Source organism: Neomonachus schauinslandi, chromosome 15, assembly GCF_002201575.2.
Source record: "Neomonachus schauinslandi chromosome 15, ASM220157v2, whole genome shotgun sequence".
NCBI lineage: Eukaryota > Metazoa > Chordata > Mammalia > Carnivora > Phocidae > Neomonachus > Neomonachus schauinslandi.
Genome location: NC_058417.1, coordinates 11,229,592 through 11,236,305, shown reverse-complemented (window position 1 = coordinate 11,236,305; position 6,714 = coordinate 11,229,592).

Below are 6,714 nucleotides of genomic sequence, written 5' to 3'. Positions count from 1 at the left end.
TGTACAGGGTCTCCACCCCACAGATACCACAGATGTAAGGAATGAAAGCGTACAGACAGTAGGAAGACGGAACATAGGAAGTGCTTAGTTTTGAACATTACCTTTGTTTTTAACATAATTTTAATTTTACATAATTTTCAAGAACATTTAATGAATTGCAAAATTCCTTAAAATTTGACAATTGGCTCTTGTGAGTAGCTTCTCATGGGAGGGTTTTGAGCAGAGGACGTGATCAGGCTTAGGATCCCTCATGCTGCTGTGTTGAGGACAAGTCAAGATCATTAAGAGATTGGCACTGGCAAGAGATTAAGGGGCTCCTAACCCAGGAGCTGCGGCCTACTGTGGGGCTGGAGTCCTCCAGCTAGGTGTCCCGTGTGCTCCCTGATGCAGTACCACCCCGTGCCCACAAGGAGGCAGCAGGGTCCAAGCGACAGTGCTTCGGAGCGGGGCAGGGGACTGCTGTACCTGGGTTTGGATGGGGAGCTAAGGCCCCAGAGGCAAGAACTTAGGTTCCCCACTGCTTCTGCCCTGCTCGCCCAGGGCCCCCAGGCTTAATGGCTGTGTGGAGGGGACCCAACTCACCAGGGCATGATCCTGTGAACCTCTGCAAGTGCCAATGCCCTCCGCCTTCTCCGGCCCTCACCCGGTTTCCTCAGGTTGCCTCTGGGCTTCCCCAGGCCCCTGGCTGGCTTCAGCACAGTCCCGAGTGTGCTGTGTGGTCCCATCGCTTCCACTCCAGGCAGGGAGACTAGGACCCAACTCCCCACCCTCTCCTGGACTCTCTCAGTGTGGCCCTTGACAAGCTGTCCCAGTTTATTCTCACCACAACCTCTAATACTTTCCTTGGGGGCCTGGGCTCAAATCGTGACTGCTACATACTAGCTGTGTGACTTCGGGCAAATTACTTAACCTCTCTGACCTTGGTTTCTTCTTGTGTAAAACGGGCATAGGATTAAGTGAATGACAGTGGTGCCTCGCATTGACGAAATGCTCAGTCCTAATAAGTGGTAGCAATATTTGCCCCCATTCTGCCAGATGAGTAAACTGAGGCCCAGAAAGATGCCATGGCAGAGTCAGGATTAGAACTTGGGGCCACAGGAATGAAACACAGATAAGCCTACCACAGGGTCAAGCTGAAGCTTCAAACCTGACTCTCCTGCAGGGGGCAGGTGCACGTGAGTCCCCAGGTCCCATGGCCCAGCGTGCCTTGAAGAAAAGCCCAGCTCAGGATCCAGGCTCTGGGGGTGGGGGATAGGGGGACTGTCCAGGCTGAGTCCTGCACCCAGGGTAGGAGCACTGGACTGGCGGTCCAGAGACCAGTCACTTCTCTGAGCCTGTTTCCTCCCCTTTAAAACGAGGACAGGCTGGGTCTGCTCCAATACTCTCCCTCCTTGTTTGGCCTTTCCTTCACTGAGGCCCAGCACACTGTCTGCCTTCTGCGGACTGGAGGCCCCCAGATCCACTGGCCCCTCGCCTGTCTGGGCCCTCAAGAATGCCTTCAGAGCCAGCTTCGTTTTGCATACTGTGCAGCATCAGGTGCTCTCTCCTCCCCCACCCCGAGGCCCAGGCTCCCCAGTGGCCTCTCTGTCAACCTCCCACCCACCTTTCTCCCACCCCCAGCCCACACTCCAGGAATCCGCGGGCCTGCCAGGCCCCTAGAGGAGCCGCCAGGAAGAAGCTGTGTGTGTGGTTTGGGCAGCAGAGGAGGGTCGTGGCCTCAGCCGGGATCTGGGCCAGCTCCTGGGAGGCAGGGCCTGCCTCCCTCAGCCAGGTTTTCCATCCCCTCCCTCGCTGCCCCTACTCTGCCTCCCTTTGGGGCTTTCCCATGTCACCCCTTCTTCCCTCCTTTTGCCCCTCAGGTGGCCTTGGCCAAGTCCCTTCTCTCTCCTCAGCTTCCACTTACTGTCTGTAAAGTGGGATCGTCCTTGTACCTCCCTCCAGCATTGTTGCAACGATTTAAGCAGATAAAGCCCAGATACAGCACGTACTGGGACGTCTGCCTCTGAGGACGCCCTTGATGCATGCCAGCCTGGCTCAGGGACACCCCTGTTACTCACCTGCTTCTCCACATGCCATCCACCACCCTTTTCTGTGGATTTGACTCCTAAACGTTGTGGATTATCATTGTTTGTTTTAAGTGTGCTTTATTAAAGAGAGTGAGCGAGCAGGGAGGGGCAGAGGGAGGAGAGAGAGAATCCTAAACAGGCTCTGTGCTCAGTGGGGAGCCCGTCAGAGGGCTCAGTCTCACAACCCTGAGATCATGACCTGAGCTGAAATCAAGAGCCAGATGCTTAACCGACTGAGCCAACCAGCTGCCCCCAAATCAGGGCTCCCATGTTTTATATATATTTTAAAAGATTGATTGATTGATTCAGAGAGTACGAGCAGGAGGGGCAGGGGGAGAAGGAGAGAGAATCCAAAGCCGACTCTGCACTAAGCGCAGAGCCTGACATGGGGCTCCATCCCATAACCCTGAGATCACAACCTGAGCTGAAACCATGAGTTGGATGCTTAACAGATTGCACCACCCAGGCGCCCCTGTGTTTTATATTTTTAATGAAATATTTCAAACACACTGAAAAATACTTTAACAGAGAAGCCACAGGAACACCCACCACCCACACATGTTAATATTTCGTTGTATTGGCTTCAGATCTTTTTCAAAATTTTATTTATTTAGTTATGTGTTAAGTACCTACTCTGTCAGGCACTGTGTTCTGGGCACGGTGGACCCAGCATTAAAAAACCAGCAAGACCTTAGGGAGCTCACTCTCAAGCTGGGGAGACAAAATACACATAAAGAAGTCAAGGGGCGCCTGGGTGGCTCAGTTGGTTGAGCATCCAACTCGTGATCTCGGTGGCTCGGGTCATGATCTCAGGGTCCTGAGATCCAGGCCTGTTCCCGGCTCTGCACTCAGCGGGAGTCTGCCTGAGAGTTTCTCTCTCCCTCTTCCTCTACCCCTGCCCCCACTCACTCACTCACTCACTCCCACTCTCTCTAAAATAAATTATTTTTTATTTTTTTTTTTAAGATTTTATTTATTTGGGTGCCTGGGTGGCTCAGTTGGTTAAGCGACTGCCTTCGGCTCAGGTCATGATCCTGGAGTCCCGGGATCGAGTCCCGCGTCGGGCTCCCTGCTCAGCAGGGAGTCTGCTTCTCCCTCTGACCCTCCTCCCTCTCATGCTCTCTGTCTCTCATTGTCTCTCTCGCAAATAAATAAAATCTTAAAAAAAAAAAAAAAAAAAAAAAAAAAGATTTTATTTATTTGACAAAGAGAGACACAGCGAGAGAGGGAACACAAGCAGGGGGAGTGGGAGAGGGAGAGAGCGGAGCAGGGAGCCCGATGCGGGGCTCGATCCCAGTACCCTGGGATCATGACCTGAGTCAAAGGCAGACACTTAACGACTGAGCCACCCAGGTGCCCCAATAAATAAATCTTTTTTTTTTTTTTTTAAAGATTTTATTTATTTATTTGACAGAGGTAGCGAGAGCAGGAACATAAGCAGGGGGAGTGGGAGAGGGAGAAGCAGGCTTCCCACCGAGCAGGGAGCCCGATGCGGGGCTCGATCCCAGGACCCTGGGACCATGACCTGAGCCGAAGGCAGACACTTACCGCCTGAGCCACCCAGGTGCCCCAATAAATAAATCTTTTTAAAAAAATTAAAAAAAAATCAAATAGATGTGGGTGTGAAGAGGTCATCAGAAGAATTAGGCAGGGAAGGGCATCAGGAGTGAGGGAAATAGGCTTCTTTGAGCAAGTATCATTTAAATTAAAACCAAAAGGATGTGAGGGATTTGGCTAAGTGAAAACCTGGGGGCATAGTGTTCCAGGCAAGGAATCAGTGAGTGCAAAGGCCCGAGCTGGACAAGTGGCTTACCTGAAAGTCATCCACCTAGCAAGGAGAGGTCTTGGGATTTGAAGCCAGACCTGAGTCTCACCTCAGAGCTGGGCTAGGGCCCTGAAGTGCCTGAGCAGGAGGAGGGAGGAGGGAAAGGCCACCCCACCCAGGAAATGCCGAGAAGGAAGCAGTCCTTCCCTGGCCTGAGGTTGACCCGAGGCTGGGAGATCGAAGGAGGGACCTGCTTTCCCTTCCATGCTCCCAGGATAGGTATGGAGGTGCCTGAGATCACTCAAGGTCCTGTGTTCATGCCCTTGCCCGGGCTCCCCCCCCCCCCAGCTTCGAGGCTCTGAGCCACCGAGCCTCCCTTTCCTTCATCAAGCAGAGGAGCCTGGTGGCCCGGCCCTATTGCCTTGGGCTACTGCAGTAATCACTGGCCTGTTCCCGGGGAGGGGGGAGGCTCTGGGGGATGGGAGGACGAAGAGTCATTAGTGCCCCAGACCCTCCCAGCCTGGGATGATACCCTCCCCAGTGCCATTCCTAAACCCTGCCCTGTGTGTGGTTGGGCTGGACCAGTCTACCCGCGTCTTAGTTTACCGATTTGTACCCCAGTGGACCCATTGAGCCCCCTTCAAACTGATCGGATGAGACCAAGCTGGGCCTCAGAGTCCTCAGAGAAAGGGCTGGTTTAAAACCCACATTCTGGGCCCCCACACCACAGGCACTCACATTTGGGGGACCTAGAATCTGCATTGTTTACAAGTGTGGGGGTGCATTCGGACACTTCACGAACCCCTCCTTGCCGCAGGGACCCTTCTCTGTCCACCCCCAGGCCTCCAGGACACTACCTCGGGTCAGATGTCTCTCCTGGGCTCCCACAGCCCCCACACGTCTCCCATCATGGCACAGTAAACCCTGGGTGGTCATGGTCTCCACTCAGCTCTGCCCCCCACGCCCCTGCAATTGTGAGCTGGGGGTGTGGTGGAGAGGCACGGCTGCTCACTGCCTGATGACTAAGTCCCCTTTCAAAGACAGAGAACTGGAGCCTGAGAAAGGGCAGGGACTGGCCCAGGGTGATAGAGGGGAAGAGCTCACATGGCAATTAGCAAGCACTCTACGAGCTGCTAACACTCACACGGCCCTTCCCCATCTAACACTCACACGGCCCTTCCCCATCTAACACTCACACAGCCCTTCCTGTCTGCCTGGAACTTGATAAGGGCTTTCCAAGTCCTAATTCATTTCATCTCCATAGCAACCCTTTGAGGTAGGTACTAGCAGTCTCCACATTTTCACAGGTGAGGGACTCGAAGGCACAGAGAGCTTAAGTGACTTGCCCCAGGCCACACAGCTTCTAAGCAATGATGTGGGAATGTAAATTAACGACTTCACACTTCCCATTGTGAGGCTCTCATTTTGCGGAGGAGGCAACTGGGGCTCAGGTCTTGTCACTCTGTCAGTCGGTGGCAGGGACCAGAACCTAGGCCTCTGAGTTGCCTGAGCTGCCTGTGTTGGGCATGCGGTGGGCACTGGCCGGAGGGCTCTGCCCCCTCTGTCCAGCCAGCTCTGCCCACAGCTCAGGTCAAAGCCCCCCACTTGCCTTTGCCCATCTGTCTTAGCTTCCTCAAAAGTAAAGCAGGGAATATTGTTTCCTCCCTCACAGGTAAGTTGAGAGCATTAAGTCAGTTGAACCAGGAAAGGCTCTGGAATAGTGCCTGCCCCACAGGAGGTACCCTTGATCATCTTCCCCGCACGCACCTCCTGCTCCCCCACCCGCTCCTCTTGCAGATGCAGCCCCAAGCCCTGGGAAGGGCTGAGCTGGGCTGCTGTGGGCGTGGGCGGGCGGTGGGGGACAGCCAGGCCCCTGTTGCTTGGCAGCCACCCCAGGGTCAGGAGTCAGGCAGGCCTCCCTTGACCCAGCTGGTGGGGTTGGGGCCTGGTCCCCCTGCAGCACCTAAGCTTCTGGGAGCTCCCTCCTGCCCAGCCCTGAGCCCAGGCAGCCTGTCCTCAGCCTTGGAAGGAAAGGTTCAGCCTTGAGGCCATCGTCCAGATGAGAAAAGGCGGCCTGGGAGGCGGGTGGGGACAGGCCCAATTGTCCCCTGGAGGCGGGGTGCAGCTTTGTTTATATACACTGTTCCCTGTGCACGGGTGGCCCTTCCCCCATCTTGGAACGGCCCGAATCCAATCGCAGAATCGTCCCAAATGCCACTTCCTGAGAAAGGGCCTCTTACCTGTCCCTCTCTTTAGCTGATGGCCCTCTTAAGAATCCCGTGCTGCTACACAGAGCCTTTTACGGTGGACCCTGAAGAATGTGTAGGAGTTGTCCCGGGGCTTAGGACTGAGGAGGGTACTCCTGAATGACCCACCCAGCCAGGGCAAAGCATGGCGGTGGGAGGTGTTCTGGCACACTGGGGAACAAAGCGGTGTCCCGTGAAACTGTAAATGTAACTTGGCAATCACGGGACCATAACGTAGGTGGGGAAACTGAGGCTGAAGGGTCAGGGAGCTGGACCAGTCAGAACTCTCCTCGCTTTCGGGACAGGTCTGCCTCAGTACCTGAATAACCACGCCGCTCCTCGTTGGAGGAAGGAAAAGGCCCCTCCAGCAAGTTGGGGAACACCCGCCGGCCCCCTCCAAAGCTAGTCCCCAGCCGCCCACGCAGGAGGCCTGGCTCATGGACTACAAGTCCCGGCAGGCCCCGCGCCGCAGCGCATGCTCGGCGGGAGTACTTTCGCGAGCCCGGCCGAGCCCGGGGGCCCAGTCTTCCCCCATTGTCTGGCCGGCAGGGGCGGGGCGGGCAGCGCACGGGCCCACCCATTGGTCGGCCTGCACGTCAGTCTCGCTTTGCGCCCGCCCCCGTTCAGGCCCCCCCCC